This window comes from Sus scrofa, chromosome 9 (genome assembly GCF_054392235.1).
Source record: "Sus scrofa isolate SSC_HxYL_T2T_F1_AM1 chromosome 9, Sscrofa_HxYL_maternal_Yorkshire_Landrace_v2.0, whole genome shotgun sequence".
NCBI classification, from domain to species: Eukaryota; Metazoa; Chordata; class Mammalia; order Artiodactyla; family Suidae; genus Sus; species Sus scrofa.
Window position 1 is genome coordinate 36,022,722 of NC_139391.1, and position 18,684 is coordinate 36,041,405.

An 18,684-nucleotide genomic window follows, 5' to 3' on the forward strand; every position below is an offset into this window, starting at 1 on the left:
ACACTCAGACCCCGGACAGCCTGTCCATCTCCCTGATCTTGGGGCCACCCGGCCGGACGGGGATTGAATTCGACACATCCCCTCACTGAGTGGAGGCAAACGGGGCCACGGGGTCACAGGTGCCACACACACACACACGCACGCACACACACGCACACGCACACACACGCACGCACACGCACGCACACACACGTCTCCGGGCGCTTCCTCGAGGTTCCCTCCGCTCAATCCCCTTCTGAGCCAGGGAGACCCAGGGCTCTGCTGGCCCTCTGGCGCCGTCTGGCGGACACGCGCCCTCACAGCACCTCTGCCCTTCCTCTGGGTCCCACAGGGGAACCCTGGTCTGCACTTGGCTGGGGGCACGGGCCGGCAGGGATGTCCTGACTCTTCTCCTTGGCAGGGCACTTAAGTGCCACGATGGGTGGGGGGAATGTGACCATTTCAAAGTCGCCAGGGACACGCACCGCCCAGGACACGGTCCCACCCCCTGAGAGCAGACACCCCGGCTGGCTAGGTCGGGAGAGCTGCCTGTCGGTCGATCAGCACCTTCGGCTCTGGCACCAGGTTCGAGATCCAGGACCACCCAGGCATTGTTCGCTCTTACCTGGCTTTAGGTGCGTTCCCAGGCCCAGGTGCCCAGCAGAGGAGGAAGAGGCTCAGGTGGAATGGGACGGAGCAGGTAAGGTGTGGAGCTCTCTGGAGGCAAAAGGCACAGGGATCAGCTCAGTCTGCCCCCCAGAATACCACCACATTGACACACTGCATTGATGACCAAAAGCCCAGCTTTCTAGACGTTAAATTCCACACCGGCCTGATTCGAAGAAACTGCGTGTCCAAGATTCAAGCCAGGTATTTCTGAGTCCCGTGTTGTGCCTCCAAACAGCCCAAGGACACTCAGGGCCTTGACACTCAGGGCCTTGACCTCTCTCGCCATGGGGCCACCCGGCCAGGCAGGAGTCGAGCCATGGATGTGATGGCAGGAACTTGTCCCTCCTCTGAGCTGAGGGACTTTGGGCCACAAGTACCCGAAGACCTCGCTCTGTTTCCTCCACCCAACCGTCTCCCACCATGAGATCTCGGTCTGGAACTGCGGCCCAGGAGCTGCAGGAGGGGTTCTGCTCGCGCTCTGGCACCTTCCAACTGGCCTGGGCTCTACAAGCACCTCTCAGTCCTCCCTCCACACCCCACAGCAGAACCCTGGTCTGCACTGGCCCAGGGCACTTGCCAGAGTGACACCCTCACTCCTCTGTCTCTCCGCTCACTGAAATGCTCTACAGGCTGTGCTGTGGCCATCTCAGAGTGGGTCAGGGCACCCACTCCACCCAACACCACCCCACTTTTGATGTCAGCAACCCCATTAGGTACACGCCAGGAGCAGGCTTTGAATTAGCTGCCTTCATCCCCGGGACTCAGCTTGCAATGATGGACCACCCGGCCATCATGCCCCTTCCCCAGTGTCACGGACGTTCCTTTGAACACGTGCCATGCAGAGGAAAAAGCCTCAGGGAGAGAGGGAAGGAAGAGGAGGTGGTGGAATTTCTCGGCAGAAAGAGCCCAGCAGTGAGCACATCCCGACCCCAACACACCACTGCACTGACGCCCTGCATTCAGGACCTGAAGCCCAGCTTGCTGGAAGCCAAAAATCCCTGCCAGGAAGACTTAGCAACTGCGCGTCCCACCCATTGTCTCTGGGTCCAGAGACCCGCCTCCAAACAAGCAAAGGACACTCAGACCCCGGACAGCCTGTCCATCTCCCTGATCTTGGGGCCACCCGGCCGGACGGGGATTGAATTCGACACATCCCCTCACTGAGTGGAGGCAAACGGGGCCACGGGGTCACAGGTGCCACACACACACACACGCACGCACACGCACGCACACGCACACACACGCACACGCACGCACACACACGTCTCCGGGCGCTTCCTCGAGGTTCCCTCCGCTCAATCCCCTTCTGAGCCAGGGAGACCCAGGGCTCTGCTGGCCCTCTGGCGCCGTCTGGCGGACACGCGCCCTCACAGCACCTCTGCCCTTCCTCTGGGTCCCACAGGGGAACCCTGGTCTGCACTTGGCTGGGGGCACGGGCCGGCAGGGATGTCCTGACTCTTCTCCTTGGCAGGGCACTTAAGTGCCACGATGGGTGGGGGGAATGTGACCATTTCAAAGTCGCCAGGGACACGCACCGCCCAGGACACGGTCCCACCCCCTGAGAGCAGACACCCCGGCTGGCTAGGTCGGGAGAGCTGCCTGTCGGTCGATCAGCACCTTCGGCTCTGGCACCAGGTTCGAGATCCAGGACCACCCAGGCATTGTTCGCTCTTACCTGGCTTTAGGTGCGTTCCCAGGCCCAGGTGCCCAGCAGAGGAGGAAGAGGCTCAGGTGGAATGGGACGGAGCAGGTAAGGTGTGGAGCTCTCTGGAGGCAAAAGGCACAGGGATCAGCTCAGTCTGCCCCCCAGAATACCACCACATTGACACACTGCATTGATGACCAAAAGCCCAGCTTTCTAGACGTTAAATTCCACACCGGCCTGATTCGAAGAAACTGCGTGTCCAAGATTCAAGCCAGGTATTTCTGAGTCCCGTGTTGTGCCTCCAAACAGCCCAAGGACACTCAGGGCCTTGACACTCAGGGCCTTGACCTCTCTCGCCATGGGGCCACCCGGCCAGGCAGGAATCGAGCCATGGATGTGATGGCAGGAACTTGTCCCTCCTCTGAGCTGAGGGACTTTGGGCCACAAGTACCCGAGGACCTCGCTCTGTTTCCTCCACCCAACCGTCTCCCACCATGAGATCTCGGTCTGGAACTGCGGCCCAGGAGCTGCAGGAGGGGTTCTGCTCGCGCTCTGGCACCTTCCAACCGGCCTGGGCTCTACAAGCACCTCTCAGTCCTCCCTCCACACCCCACAGCAGAACCCTGGTCTGCACTGGCCCAGGGCACTTGCCAGAGTGACACCCTCACTCCTCTGTCTCTCCGCTCACTGAAATGCTCTACAGGCTGTGCTGTGGCCATCTCAGAGTGGGTCAGGGCACCCACTCCACCCAACACCACCCCACTTTTGATGTCAGCAACCCCATTAGGTACACGCCAGGAGCAGGCTTTGAATTAGCTGCCTTCATCCCCGGGACTCAGCTTGCAATGATGGACCACCCGGCCATCATGCCCCTTTCCCAGTGTCACGGACGTTCCTTCGAACACGTGCCACGCAGAGGAAAAAGCCTCAGGGAGAGAGGGAAGGAAGAGGAGGTGGTGGAATTTCTCGGCAGAAAGAGCCCAGCAGTGAGCACAGCCCGACCCCAACACACCACTGCCCTGACGCCCTGCATTCAGGACCTGAAGCCCAGCTTGCTGGAAGCCAAAAATCCCTGCCAGGAAGACTTAGCAACTGCGCGTCCCACCCACTGTCTCTGGGTCCAGAGACCCGCCTCCAAACAAGCAAAGGACACTCAGACCCCGGACAGCCTGTCCATCTCCCTGATCTTGGGGCCACCCGGCCGGACGGGGATTGAATTCGACACATCCCCTCACTGAGTGGAGGCAAACGGGGCCACGGGGTCACAGGTGCCACACACACACACACGCACGCACACGCACGCACACGCACACACACGCACACGCACGCACACACACGTCTCCGGGCGCTTCCTCGAGGTTCCCTCCGCTCAATCCCCTTCTGAGCCAGGGAGACCCAGGGCTCTGCTGGCCCTCTGGCGCCGTCTGGCGGACACGCGCCCTCACAGCACCTCTGCCCTTCCTCTGGGTCCCACAGGGGAACCCTGGTCTGCACTTGGCTGGGGGCACGGGCCGGCAGGGATGTCCTGACTCTTCTCCTTGGCAGGGCACTTAAGTGCCACGATGGGTGGGGGGAATGTGACCATTTCAAAGTCGCCAGGGACACGCACCGCCCAGGACACGGTCCCACCCCCTGAGAGCAGACACCCCGGCTGGCTAGGTCGGGAGAGCTGCCTGTCGGTCGATCAGCACCTTCGGCTCTGGCACCAGGTTCGAGATCCAGGACCACCCAGGCATTGTTCGCTCTTACCTGGCTTTAGGTGCGTTCCCAGGCCCAGGTGCCCAGCAGAGGAGGAAGAGGCTCAGGTGGAATGGGACGGAGCAGGTAAGGTGTGGAGCTCTCTGGAGGCAAAAGGCACAGGGATCAGCTCAGTCTGCCCCCCAGAATACCACCACATTGACACACTGCATTGATGACCAAAAGCCCAGCTTTCTAGACGTTAAATTCCACACCGGCCTGATTCGAAGAAACTGCGTGTCCAAGATTCAAGCCAGGTATTTCTGAGTCCCGTGTTGTGCCTCCAAACAGCCCAAGGACACTCAGGGCCTTGACACTCAGGGCCTTGACCTCTCTCGCCATGGGGCCACCCGGCCAGGCAGGAATCGAGCCATGGATGTGATGGCAGGAACTTGTCCCTCCTCTGAGCTGAGGGACTTTGGGCCACAAGTACCCGAGGACCTCGCTCTGTTTCCTCCACCCAACCGTCTCCCACCATGAGATCTCGGTCTGGAACTGCGGCCCAGGAGCTGCAGGAGGGGTTCTGCTCGCGCTCTGGCACCTTCCAACCGGCCTGGGCTCTACAAGCACCTCTCAGTCCTCCCTCCACACCCCACAGCAGAACCCTGGTCTGCACTGGCCCAGGGCACTTGCCAGAGTGACACCCTCACTCCTCTGTCTCTCCGCTCACTGAAATGCTCTACAGGCTGTGCTGTGGCCATCTCAGAGTGGGTCAGGGCACCCACTCCACCCAACACCACCCCACTTTTGATGTCAGCAACCCCATTAGGTACACGCCAGGAGCAGGCTTTGAATTAGCTGCCTTCATCCCCGGGACTCAGCTTGCAATGATGGACCACCCGGCCATCATGCCCCTTTCCCAGTGTCACGGACGTTCCTTCGAACACGTGCCACGCAGAGGAAAAAGCCTCAGGGAGAGAGGGAAGGAAGAGGAGGTGGTGGAATTTCTCGGCAGAAAGAGCCCAGCAGTGAGCACAGCCCGACCCCAACACACCACTGCCCTGACGCCCTGCATTCAGGACCTGAAGCCCAGCTTGCTGGAAGCCAAAAATCCCTGCCAGGAAGACTTAGCAACTGCGCGTCCCACCCACTGTCTCTGGGTCCAGAGACCCGCCTCCAAACAAGCAAAGGACACTCAGACCCCGGACAGCCTGTCCATCTCCCTGATCTTGGGGCCACCCGGCCGGACGGGGATTGAATTCGACACATCCCCTCACTGAGTGGAGGCAAACGGGGCCACGGGGTCACAGGTGCCACACACACACACACGCACGCACACGCACACACACGCACGCACACGCACGCACACACACGTCTCCGGGCGCTTCCTCGAGGTTCCCTCCGCTCAATCCCCTTCTGAGCCAGGGAGACCCAGGGCTCTGCTGGCCCTCTGGCGCCGTCTGGCGGACACGCGCCCTCACAGCACCTCTGCCCTTCCTCTGGGTCCCACAGGGGAACCCTGGTCTGCACTTGGCTGGGGGCACGGGCCGGCAGGGATGTCCTGACTCTTCTCCTTGGCAGGGCACTTAAGTGCCACGATGGGTGGGGGGAATGTGACCATTTCAAAGTCGCCAGGGACACGCACCGCCCAGGACACGGTCCCACCCCCTGAGAGCAGACACCCCGGCTGGCTAGGTCGGGAGAGCTGCCTGTCGGTCGATCAGCACCTTCGGCTCTGGCACCAGGTTCGAGATCCAGGACCACCCAGGCATTGTTCGCTCTTACCTGGCTTTAGGTGCGTTCCCAGGCCCAGGTGCCCAGCAGAGGAGGAAGAGGCTCAGGTGGAATGGGACGGAGCAGGTAAGGTGTGGAGCTCTCTGGAGGCAAAAGGCACAGGGATCAGCTCAGTCTGCCCCCCAGAATACCACCACATTGACACACTGCATTGATGACCAAAAGCCCAGCTTTCTAGACGTTAAATTCCACACCGGCCTGATTCGAAGAAACTGCGTGTCCAAGATTCAAGCCAGGTATTTCTGAGTCCCGTGTTGTGCCTCCAAACAGCCCAAGAACACTCAGGGCCTTGACACTCAGGGCCTTGACCTCTCTCGCCATGGGGCCACCCGGCCAGGCAGGAATCGAGCCATGGATGTGATGGCAGGAACTTGTCCCTCCTCTGAGCTGAGGGACTTTGGGCCACAAGTACCCGAGGACCTCGCTCTGTTTCCTCCACCCAACCGTCTCCCACCATGAGATCTCGGTCTGGAACTGCGGCCCAGGAGCTGCAGGAGGGGTTCTGCTCGCGCTCTGGCACCTTCCAACCGGCCTGGGCTCTACAAGCACCTCTCAGTCCTCCCTCCACACCCCACAGCAGAACCCTGGTCTGCACTGGCCCAGGGCACTTGCCAGAGTGACACCCTCACTCCTCTGTCTCTCCGCTCACTGAAATGCTCTACAGGCAGTGCTGTGGCCATCTCAGAGTGGGTCAGGGCACCCACTCCACCCAACGCCACCCCACTTTTGATGTCAGCAACCCCATTAGGTACACGCCAGGAGCAGGCTTTGAATTAGCTGCCTTCATCCCCGGGACTCAGCTTGCAATGATGGACCACCCGGCCATCATGCCCCTTTCCCAGTGTCACGGACGTTCCTTCGAACACGTGCCACGCAGAGGAAAAAGCCTCAGGGAGAGAGGGAAGGAAGAGGAGGTGGTGGAATTTCTCGGCAGAAAGAGCCCAGCAGCGAGCACAGCCCGACCCCAACACACCACTGCCCTGACGCCCTGCATTCAGGACCTGAAGCCCAGCTTGCTGGAAGCCAAAAATCCCTGCCAGGAAGACTTAGCAACTGCGCGTCCCACCCACTGTCTCTGGGTCCAGAGACCCGCCTCCAAACAAGCAAAGGACACTCAGACCCCGGACAGCCTGTCCATCTCCCTGATCTTGGGGCCACCCGGCCGGACGGGGATTGAATTCGACACATCCCCTCACTGAGTGGAGGCAAACGGGGCCACGGGGTCACAGGTGCCACACACACACACACGCACGCACACGCACGCACACGCACGCACACACACGTCTCCGGGCGCTTCCTCGAGGTTCCCTCCGCTCAATCCCCTTCTGAGCCAGGGAGACCCAGGGCTCTGCTGGCCCTCTGGCGCCGTCTGGCGGACACGCGCCCTCACAGCACCTCTGCCCTTCCTCTGGGTCCCACAGGGGAACCCTGGTCTGCACTTGGCTGGGGGCACGGGCCGGCAGGGATGTCCTGACTCTTCTCCTTGGCAGGGCACTTAAGTGCCACGATGGGTGGGGGGAATGTGACCATTTCAAAGTCGCCAGGGACACGCACCGCCCAGGACACGGTCCCACCCCCTGAGAGCAGACACCCCGGCTGGCTAGGTCGGGAGAGCTGCCTGTCGGTCGATCAGCACCTTCGGCTCTGGCACCAGGTTCGAGATCCAGGACCACCCAGGCATTGTTCGCTCTTACCTGGCTTTAGGTGCGTTCCCAGGCCCAGGTGCCCAGCAGAGGAGGAAGAGGCTCAGGTGGAATGGGACGGAGCAGGTAAGGTGTGGAGCTCTCTGGAGGCAAAAGGCACAGGGATCAGCTCAGTCTGCCCCCCAGAATACCACCACATTGACACACTGCATTGATGACCAAAAGCCCAGCTTTCTAGACGTTAAATTCCACACCGGCCTGATTCGAAGAAACTGCGTGTCCAAGATTCAAGCCAGGTATTTCTGAGTCCCGTGTTGTGCCTCCAAACAGCCCAAGGACACTCAGGGCCTTGCCACTCAGGGCCTTGACCTCTCTCGCCATGGGGCCACCCGGCCAGGCAGGAATCGAGCCATGGAGGTGATGGCAGGAACTTGTCCCTCCTCTGAGCTGAGGGACTTTGGGCCACAAGTACCCGAGGACCTCGCTCTGTTTCCTCCACCCAACCGTCTCCCACCATGAGATCTCGGTCTGGAACTGCGGCCCAGGAGCTGCAGGAGGGGTTCTGCTCGCGCTCTGGCACCTTCCAACCGGCCTGGGCTCTACAAGCACCTCTCAGTCCTCCCTCCACACCCCACAGCAGAACCCTGGTCTGCACTGGCCCAGGGCACTTGCCAGAGTGACACCCTCACTCCTCTGTCTCTCCGCTCACTGAAATGCTCTACAGGCAGTGCTGTGGCCATCTCAGAGTGGGTCAGGGCACCCACTCCACCCAACACCACCCCACTTTTGATGTCAGCAACCCCATTAGGTACACGCCAGGAGCAGGCTTTGAATTAGCTGCCTTCATCCCCGGGACTCAGCTTGCAATGATGGACCACCCGGCCATCATGCCCCTTTCCCAGTGTCACGGACGTTCCTTCGAACACGTGCCACGCAGAGGAAAAAGCCTCAGGGAGAGAGGGAAGGAAGAGGAGGTGGTGGAATTTCTCGGCAGAAAGAGCCCAGCAGCGAGCACAGCCCGACCCCAACACACCACTGCACTGACGCCCTGCATTCAGGACCTGAAGCCCAGCTTGCTGGAAGCCAAAAATCCCTGCCAGGAAGACTTAGCAACTGCGCGTCCCACCCATTGTCTCTGGGTCCAGAGACCCGCCTCCAAACAAGCAAAGGACACTCAGACCCCGGACAGCCTGTCCATCTCCCTGATCTTGGGGCCACCCGGCCGGACGGGGATTGAATTCGACACATCCCCTCACTGAGTGGAGGCAAACGGGGCCACGGGGTCACAGGTGCCACACACACACACACGCACGCACACGCACGCACACGCACGCACACACACGTCTCCGGGCGCTTCCTCGAGGTTCCCTCCGCTCAATCCCCTTCTGAGCCAGGGAGACCCAGGGCTCTGCTGGCCCTCTGGCGCCGTCTGGCGGACACGCGCCCTCACAGCACCTCTGCCCTTCCTCTGGGTCCCACAGGGGAACCCTGGTCTGCACTTGGCTGGGGGCACGGGCCGGCAGGGATGTCCTGACTCTTCTCCTTGGCAGGGCACTTAAGTGCCACGATGGGTGGGGGGAATGTGACCATTTCAAAGTCGCCAGGGACACGCACCGCCCAGGACACGGTCCCACCCCCTGAGAGCAGACACCCCGGCTGGCTAGGTCGGGAGAGCTGCCTGTCGGTCGATCAGCACCTTCGGCTCTGGCACCAGGTTCGAGATCCAGGACCACCCAGGCATTGTTCGCTCTTACCTGGCTTTAGGTGCGTTCCCAGGCCCAGGTGCCCAGCAGAGGAGGAAGAGGCTCAGGTGGAATGGGACGGAGCAGGTAAGGTGTGGAGCTCTCTGGAGGCAAAAGGCACAGGGATCAGCTCAGTCTGCCCCCCAGAATACCACCACATTGACACACTGCATTGATGACCAAAAGCCCAGCTTTCTAGACGTTAAATTCCACACCGGCCTGATTCGAAGAAACTGCGTGTCCAAGATTCAAGCCAGGTATTTCTGAGTCCCGTGTTGTGCCTCCAAACAGCCCAAGGACACTCAGGGCCTTGACACTCAGGGCCTTGACCTCTCTCGCCATGGGGCCACCCGGCCAGGCAGGAATCGAGCCATGGATGTGATGGCAGGAACTTGTCCCTTCTCTGAGCTGAGGGACTTTGGGCCACAGGGTCAGAGGCACCAGGTACCCAAACACAAGTACCCGAGGACCTCGCTCTGTTTCCTCCACCCAACCGTCTCCCACCATGAGATCTCGGTCTGGAACTGCGGCCCAGGAGCTGCAGGAGGGGTTCTGCTCGCGCTCTGGCACCTTCCAACCGGCCTGGGCTCTACAAGCACCTCTCAGTCCTCCCTCCACACCCCACAGCAGAACCCTGGTCTGCACTGGCCCAGGGCACTTGCCAGAGTGACACCCTCACTCCTCTGTCTCTCCGCTCACTGAAATGCTCTACAGGCAGTGCTGTGGCCATCTCAGAGTGGGTCAGGGCACCCACTCCACCCAACACCACCCCACTTTTGATGTCAGCAACCCCATTAGGTACACGCCAGGAGCAGGCTTTGAATTAGCTGCCTTCATCCCCGGGACTCAGCTTGCAATGATGGACCACCCGGCCATCATGCCCCTTTCCCAGTGTCACGGACGTTCCTTCGAACACGTGCCACGCAGAGGAAAAAGCCTCAGGGAGAGAGGGAAGGAAGAGGAGGTGGTGGAATTTCTCGGCAGAAAGAGCCCAGCAGTGAGCACAGCCCGACCCCAACACACCACTGCACTGACGCCCTGCATTCAGGACCTGAAGCCCAGCTTGCTGGAAGCCAAAAATCCCTGCCAGGAAGACTTAGCAACTGCGCGTCCCACCCATTGTCTCTGGGTCCAGAGACCCGCCTCCAAACAAGCAAAGGACACTCAGACCCCGGACAGCCTGTCCATCTCCCTGATCTTGGGGCCACCCGGCCGGACGGGGATTGAATTCGACACATCCCCTCACTGAGTGGAGGCAAACGGGGCCACGGGGTCACAGGTGCCACACACACACACACACACACACACGCACGCACACACACACACGCACGCACACACACACACACACAAACACGCACACACACGCACACACACGTCTCCGGGCGCTTCCTCGAGGTTCCCTCCGCTCAATCCCCTTCTGAGCCAGGGAGACCCAGGGCTCTGCTGGCCCTCTGGCGCCGTCTGGCGGACACGCGCCCTCACAGCACCTCTGCCCTTCCTCTGGGTCCCACAGGGGAACCCTGGTCTGCACTTGGCTGGGGGCACGGGCCGGCAGGGATGTCCTGACTCTTCTCCTTGGCAGGGCACTTAAGTGCCACGATGGGTGGGGGGAATGTGACCATTTCAAAGTCGCCAGGGACACGCACCGCCCAGGACACGGTCCCACCCCCTGAGAGCAGACACCCCGGCTGGCTAGGTCGGGAGAGCTGCCTGTCGGTCGATCAGCACCTTCGGCTCTGGCACCAGGTTCGAGATCCAGGACCACCCAGGCATTGTTCGCTCTTACCTGGCTTTAGGTGCGTTCCCAGGCCCAGGTGCCCAGCAGAGGAGGAAGAGGCTCAGGTGGAATGGGACGGAGCAGGTAAGGTGTGGAGCTCTCTGGAGGCAAAAGGCACAGGGATCAGCTCAGTCTGCCCCCCAGAATACCACCACATTGACACACTGCATTGATGACCAAAAGCCCAGCTTTCTAGACGTTAAATTCCACACCGGCCTGATTCGAAGAAACTGCGTGTCCAAGATTCAAGCCAGGTATTTCTGAGTCCCGTGTTGTGCCTCCAAACAGCCCAAGGACACTCAGGGCCTTGACACTCAGGGCCTTGACCTCTCTCGCCATGGGGCCACCCGGCCAGGCAGGAATCGAGCCATGGAGGTGATGGCAGGAACTTGTCCCTTCTCTGAGCTGAGGGACTTTGGGCCACAAGTACCCGAGGACCTCGCTCTGTTTCCTCCACCCAACCGTCTCCCACCATGAGATCTCGGTCTGGAACTGCGGCCCAGGAGCTGCAGGAGGGGTTCTGCTCGCGCTCTGGCACCTTCCAACCGGCCTGGGCTCTACAAGCACCTCTCAGTCCTCCCTCCACACCCCACAGCAGAACCCTGGTCTGCACTGGCCCAGGGCACTTGCCAGAGTGACACCCTCACTCCTCTGTCTCTCCGCTCACTGAAATGCTCTACAGGCAGTGCTGTGGCCATCTCAGAGTGGGTCAGGGCACCCACTCCACCCAACGCCACCCCACTTTTGATGTCAGCAACCCCATTAGGTACACGCCAGGAGCAGGCTTTGAATTAGCTGCCTTCATCCCCGGGACTCAGCTTGCAATGATGGACCACCCGGCCATCATGCCCCTTTCCCAGTGTCACGGACGTTCCTTCGAACACGTGCCACGCAGAGGAAAAAGCCTCAGGGAGAGAGGGAAGGAAGAGGAGGTGGTGGAATTTCTCGGCAGAAAGAGCCCAGCAGTGAGCACAGCCCGACCCCAACACACCACTGCACTGACGCCCTGCATTCAGGACCTGAAGCCCAGCTTGCTGGAAGCCAAAAATCCCTGCCAGGAAGACTTAGCAACTGCGCGTCCCACCCATTGTCTCTGGGTCCAGAGACCCGCCTCCAAACAAGCAAAGGACACTCAGACCCCGGACAGCCTGTCCATCTCCCTGATCTTGGGGCCACCCGGCCGGACGGGGATTGAATTCGACACATCCCCTCACTGAGTGGAGGCAAACGGGGCCACGGGGTCACAGGTGCCACACGCACGCACACGCACGCACACGTCTCCGGGCGCTTCCTCGAGGTTCCCTCCGCTCAATCCCCTTCTGAGCCAGGGAGACCCAGGGCTCTGCTGGCCCTCTGGCGCCGTCTGGCGGACACGCGCCCTCACAGCACCTCTGCCCTTCCTCTGGGTCCCACAGGGGAACCCTGGTCTGCACTTGGCTGGGGGCACGGGCCGGCAGGGATGTCCTGACTCTTCTCCTTGGCAGGGCACTTAAGTGCCACGATGGGTGGGGGGAATGTGACCATTTCAAAGTCGCCAGGGACACGCACCGCCCAGGACACGGTCCCACCCCCTGAGAGCAGACACCCCGGCTGGCTAGGTCGGGAGAGCTGCCTGTCGGTCGATCAGCACCTTCGGCTCTGGCACCAGGTTCGAGATCCAGGACCACCCAGGCATTGTTCGCTCTTACCTGGCTTTAGGTGCGTTCCCAGGCCCAGGTGCCCAGCAGAGGAGGAAGAGGCTCAGGTGGAATGGGACGGAGCAGGTAAGGTGTGGAGCTCTCTGGAGGCAAAAGGCACAGGGATCAGCTCAGTCTGCCCCCCAGAATACCACCACATTGACACACTGCATTGATGACCAAAAGCCCAGCTTTCTAGACGTTAAATTCCACACCGGCCTGATTCGAAGAAACTGCGTGTCCAAGATTCAAGCCAGGTATTTCTGAGTCCCGTGTTGTGCCTCCAAACAGCCCAAGGACACTCAGGGCCTTGACACTCAGGGCCTTGACCTCTCTCGCCATGGGGCCACCCGGCCAGGCAGGAATCGAGCCATGGAGGTGATGGCAGGAACTTGTCCCTCCTCTGAGCTGAGGGACTTTGGGCCACAAGTACCCGAGGACCTCGCTCTGTTTCCTCCACCCAACCGTCTCCCACCATGAGATCTCGGTCTGGAACTGCGGCCCAGGAGCTGCAGGAGGGGTTCTGCTCGCGCTCTGGCACCTTCCAACCGGCCTGGGCTCTACAAGCACCTCTCAGTCCTCCCTCCACACCCCACAGCAGAACCCTGGTCTGCACTGGCCCAGGGCACTTGCCAGAGTGACACCCTCACTCCTCTGTCTCTCCGCTCACTGAAATGCTCTACAGGCAGTGCTGTGGCCATCTCAGAGTGGGTCAGGGCACCCACTCCACCCAACACCACCCCACTTTTGATGTCAGCAACCCCATTAGGTACACGCCAGGAGCAGGCTTTGAATTAGCTGCCTTCATCCCCGGGACTCAGCTTGCAATGATGGCCCACCCGGCCATCATGCCCCTTTCCCAGTGTCACGGACGTTCCTTCGAACACGTGCCACGCAGAGGAAAAAGCCTCAGGGAGAGAGGGAAGGAAGAGGAGGTGGTGGAATTTCTCGGCAGAAAGAGCCCAGCAGCGAGCACAGCCCGACCCCAACACACCACTGCACTGACGCCCTGCATTCAGGACCTGAAGCCCAGCTTGCTGGAAGCCAAAAATCCCTGCCAGGAAGACTTAGCAACTGCGCGTCCCACCCATTGTCTCTGGGTCCAGAGACCCGCCTCCAAACAAGCAAAGGACACTCAGACCCCGGACAGCCTGTCCATCTCCCTGATCTTGGGGCCACCCGGCCGGACGGGGATTGAATTCGACACATCCCCTCACTGAGTGGAGGCAAACGGGGCCACGGGGTCACAGGTGCCACACACACACACACGCACGCACACGCACGCACACGCACGCACACACACGTCTCCGGGCGCTTCCTCGAGGTTCCCTCCGCTCAATCCCCTTCTGAGCCAGGGAGACCCAGGGCTCTGCTGGCCCTCTGGCGCCGTCTGGCGGACACGCGCCCTCACAGCACCTCTGCCCTTCCTCTGGGTCCCACAGGGGAACCCTGGTCTGCACTTGGCTGGGGGCACGGGCCGGCAGGGATGTCCTGACTCTTCTCCTTGGCAGGGCACTTAAGTGCCACGATGGGTGGGGGGAATGTGACCATTTCAAAGTCGCCAGGGACACGCACCGCCCAGGACACGGTCCCACCCCCTGAGAGCAGACACCCCGGCTGGCTAGGTCGGGAGAGCTGCCTGTCGGTCGATCAGCACCTTCGGCTCTGGCACCAGGTTCGAGATCCAGGACCACCCAGGCATTGTTCGCTCTTACCTGGCTTTAGGTGCGTTCCCAGGCCCAGGTGCCCAGCAGAGGAGGAAGAGGCTCAGGTGGAATGGGACGGAGCAGGTAAGGTGTGGAGCTCTCTGGAGGCAAAAGGCACAGGGATCAGCTCAGTCTGCCCCCCAGAATACCACCACATTGACACACTGCATTGATGACCAAAAGCCCAGCTTTCTAGACGTTAAATTCCACACCGGCCTGATTCGAAGAAACTGCGTGTCCAAGATTCAAGCCAGGTATTTCTGAGTCCCGTGTTGTGCCTCCAAACAGCCCAAGGACACTCAGGGCCTTGACACTCAGGGCCTTGACCTCTCTCGCCATGGGGCCACCCGGCCAGGCAGGAATCGAGCCATGGATGTGATGGCAGGAACTTGTCCCTTCTCTGAGCTGAGGGACTTTGGGCCACAGGGTCAGAGGCACCAGGTACCCAAACACAAGTACCCGAGGACCTCGCTCTGTTTCCTCCACCCAACCGTCTCCCACCATGAGATCTCGGTCTGGAACTGCGGCCCAGGAGCTGCAGGAGGGGTTCTGCTCGCGCTCTGGCACCTTCCAACCGGCCTGGGCTCTACAAGCACCTCTCAGTCCTCCCTCCACACCCCACAGCAGAACCCTGGTCTGCACTGGCCCAGGGCACTTGCCAGAGTGACACCCTCACTCCTCTGTCTCTCCGCTCACTGAAAGGCTCTACAGGCAGTGCTGTGGCCATCTCAGAGTGGGTCAGGGCACCCACTCCACCCAACACCACCCCACTTTTGATGTCAGCAACCCCATTAGGTACACGCCAGGAGCAGGCTTTGAATTAGCTGCCTTCATCCCCGGGACTCAGCTTGCAATGATGGACCACCCGGCCATCATGCCCCTTTCCCAGTGTCACGGACGTTCCTTCGAACACGTGCCACGCAGAGGAAAAAGCCTCAGGGAGAGAGGGAAGGAAGAGGAGGTGGTGGAATTTCTCGGCAGAAAGAGCCCAGCAGTGAGCACAGCCCGACCCCAACACACCACTGCACTGACGCCCTGCATTCAGGACCTGAAGCCCAGCTTGCTGGAAGCCAAAAATCCCTGCCAGGAAGACTTAGCAACTGCGCGTCCCACCCATTGTCTCTGGGTCCAGAGACCCGCCTCCAAACAAGCAAAGGACACTCAGACCCCGGACAGCCTGTCCATCTCCCTGATCTTGGGGCCACCCGGCCGGACGGGGATTGAATTCGACACATCCCCTCACTGAGTGGAGGCAAACGGGGCCACGGGGTCACAGGTGCCACACACACACACACACACACACACGCACGCACACACACACACGCACGCACACACACACACACACAAACACGCACACACACGCACACACACGTCTCCGGGCGCTTCCTCGAGGTTCCCTCCGCTCAATCCCCTTCTGAGCCAGGGAGACCCAGGGCTCTGCTGGCCCTCTGGCGCCGTCTGGCGGACACGCGCCCTCACAGCACCTCTGCCCTTCCTCTGGGTCCCACAGGGGAACCCTGGTCTGCACTTGGCTGGGGGCACGGGCCGGCAGGGATGTCCTGACTCTTCTCCTTGGCAGGGCACTTAAGTGCCACGATGGGTGGGGGGAATGTGACCATTTCAAAGTCGCCAGGGACACGCACCGCCCAGGACACGGTCCCACCCCCTGAGAGCAGACACCCCGGCTGGCTAGGTCGGGAGAGCTGCCTGTCGGTCGATCAGCACCTTCGGCTCTGGCACCAGGTTCGAGATCCAGGACCACCCAGGCATTGTTCGCTCTTACCTGGCTTTAGGTGCGTTCCCAGGCCCAGGTGCCCAGCAGAGGAGGAAGAGGCTCAGGTGGAATGGGACGGAGCAGGTAAGGTGTGGAGCTCTCTGGAGGCAAAAGGCACAGGGATCAGCTCAGTCTGCCCCCCAGAATACCACCACATTGACACACTGCATTGATGACCAAAAGCCCAGCTTTCTAGACGTTAAATTCCACACCGGCCTGATTCGAAGAAACTGCGTGTCCAAGATTCAAGCCAGGTATTTCTGAGTCCCGTGTTGTGCCTCCAAACAGCCCAAGGACACTCAGGGCCTTGACACTCAGGGCCTTGACCTCTCTCGCCATGGGGCCACCCGGCCAGGCAGGAATCGAGCCATGGAGGTGATGGCAGGAACTTGTCCCTTCTCTGAGCTGAGGGACTTTGGGCCACAAGTACCCGAGGACCTCGCTCTGTTTCCTCCACCCAACCGTCTCCCACCATGAGATCTCGGTCTGGAACTGCGGCCCAGGAGCTGCAGGAGGGGTTCTGCTCGCGCTCTGGCACCTTCCAACCGGCCTGGGCTCTACAAGCACCTCTCAGTCCTCCCTCCACACCCCACAGCAGAACCCTGGTCTGCACTGGCCCAGGGCACTTGCCAGAGTGACACCCTCACTCCTCTGTCTCTCCGCTCACTGAAATGCTCTACAGGCAGTGCTGTGGCCATCTCAGAGTGGGTCAGGGCACCCACTCCACCCAACGCCACCCCACTTTTGATGTCAGCAACCCCATTAGGTACACGCCAGGAGCAGGCTTTGAATTAGCTGCCTTCATCCCCGGGACTCAGCTTGCAATGATGGACCACCCGGCCATCATGCCCCTTTCCCAGTGTCACGGACGTTCCTTCGAACACGTGCCACGCAGAGGAAAAAGCCTCAGGGAGAGAGGGAAGGAAGAGGAGGTGGTGGAATTTCTCGGCAGAAAGAGCCCAGCAGTGAGCACAGCCCGACCCCAACACACCACTGCACTGACGCCCTGCATTCAGGACCTGAAGCCCAGCTTGCTGGAAGCCAAAAATCCCTGCCAGGAAGACTTAGCAACTGCGCGTCCCACCCATTGTCTCTGGGTCCAGAGACCCGCCTCCAAACAAGCAAAGGACACTCAGACCCCGGACAGCCTGTCCATCTCCCTGATCTTGGGGCCACCCGGCCGGACGGGGATTGAATTCGACACATCCCCTCACTGAGTGGAGGCAAACGGGGCCACGGGGTCACAGGTGCCACACGCACGCACACGCACGCACACGCACGCACACACACGTCTCCGGGCGCTTCCTCGAGGTTCCCTCCGCTCAATCCCCTTCTGAGCCAGGGAGACCCAGGGCTCTGCTGGCCCTCTGGCGCCGTCTGGCGGACACGCGCCCTCACAGCACCTCTGCCCTTCCTCTGGGTCCCACAGGGGAACCCTGGTCTGCACTTGGCTGGGGGCACGGGCCGGCAGGGATGTCCTGACTCTTCTCCTTGGCAGGGCACTTAAGTGCCACGATGGGTGGGGGGAATGTGACCATTTCAAAGTCGCCAGGGACACGCACCGCCCAGGACACGGTCCCACCCCCTGAGAGCAGACACCCCGGCTGGCTAGGTCGGGAGAGCTGCCTGTCGGTCGATCAGCACCTTCGGCTCTGGCACCAGGTTCGAGATCCAGGACCACCCAGGCATTGTTCGCTCTTACCTGGCTTTAGGTGCGTTCCCAGGCCCAGGTGCCCAGCAGAGGAGGAAGAGGCTCAGGTGGAATGGGACGGAGCAGGTAAGGTGTGGAGCTCTCTGGAGGCAAAAGGCACAGGGATCAGCTCAGTCTGCCCCCCAGAATACCACCACATTGACACACTGCATTGATGACCAAAAGCCCAGCTTTCTAGACGTTAAATTCCACACCGGCCTGATTCGAAGAAACTGCGTGTCCAAGATTCAAGCCAGGTATTTCTGAGTCCCGTGTTGTGCCTCCAAACAGCCCAAGGACACTCAGGGCCTTGACACTCAGGGCCTTGACCTCTCTCGCCATGGGGCCACCCGGCCAGGCAGGAATCGAGCCATGGAGGTGATGGCAGGAACTTGTCCCTCCTCTGAGCTGAGGGACTTTGGGCCACAAGTACCCGAGGACCTCGCTCTGTTTCCTCCACCCAACCGTCTCCCACCATGAGATCTCGGTCTGGAACTGCGGCCCAGGAGCTGCAGGAGGGGTTCTGCTCGCGCTCTGGCACCTTCCAACCGGCCTGGGCTCTACAAGCACCTCTCAGTCCTCCCTCCACACCCCACAGCAGAACCCTGGTCTGCACTGGCCCAGGGCACTTGCCAGAGTGACACCCTCACTCCTCTGTCTCTCCGCTCACTGAAATGCTCTACAGGCAGTGCTGTGGCCATCTCAGAGTGGGTCAGGGCACCCACTCCACCCAACACCACCCCACTTTTGATGTCAGCAACCCCATTAGGTACACGCCAGGAGCAGGCTTTGAATTAGCTGCCTTCATCCCCGGGACTCAGCTTGCAATGATGGACCACCCGGCCATCATGCCCCTTTCCCAGTGTCACGGACGTTCCTTCGAACACGTGCCACGCAGAGGAAAAAGCCTCA

General features: G+C 60.8%; 1 long non-coding RNA gene across 2 annotated transcripts in view; it reads right to left on the reverse strand.

The window, feature by feature from the left end:
- LOC102163011 (uncharacterized) overlaps window positions 1-18,684 on the reverse strand; it is a 53,968-nt gene that overhangs the window by 12,673 nt on the left and 22,611 nt on the right. For both annotated transcript variants that reach the window (XR_014815165.1, XR_014815166.1), the window contains exons 15-25: window positions 17,785-17,876; window positions 16,092-16,183; window positions 14,318-14,409; window positions 12,615-12,706; window positions 10,936-11,027; window positions 9,162-9,253; window positions 7,459-7,550; window positions 5,756-5,847; window positions 4,043-4,134; window positions 2,324-2,415; window positions 605-696 (exon numbers count right to left, since the gene is read on the reverse strand). This is a non-coding gene — a long non-coding RNA (uncharacterized LOC102163011). The remainder of the gene's footprint in view (window positions 1-604; window positions 697-2,323; window positions 2,416-4,042; window positions 4,135-5,755; window positions 5,848-7,458; window positions 7,551-9,161; window positions 9,254-10,935; window positions 11,028-12,614; window positions 12,707-14,317; window positions 14,410-16,091; window positions 16,184-17,784; window positions 17,877-18,684) is intronic.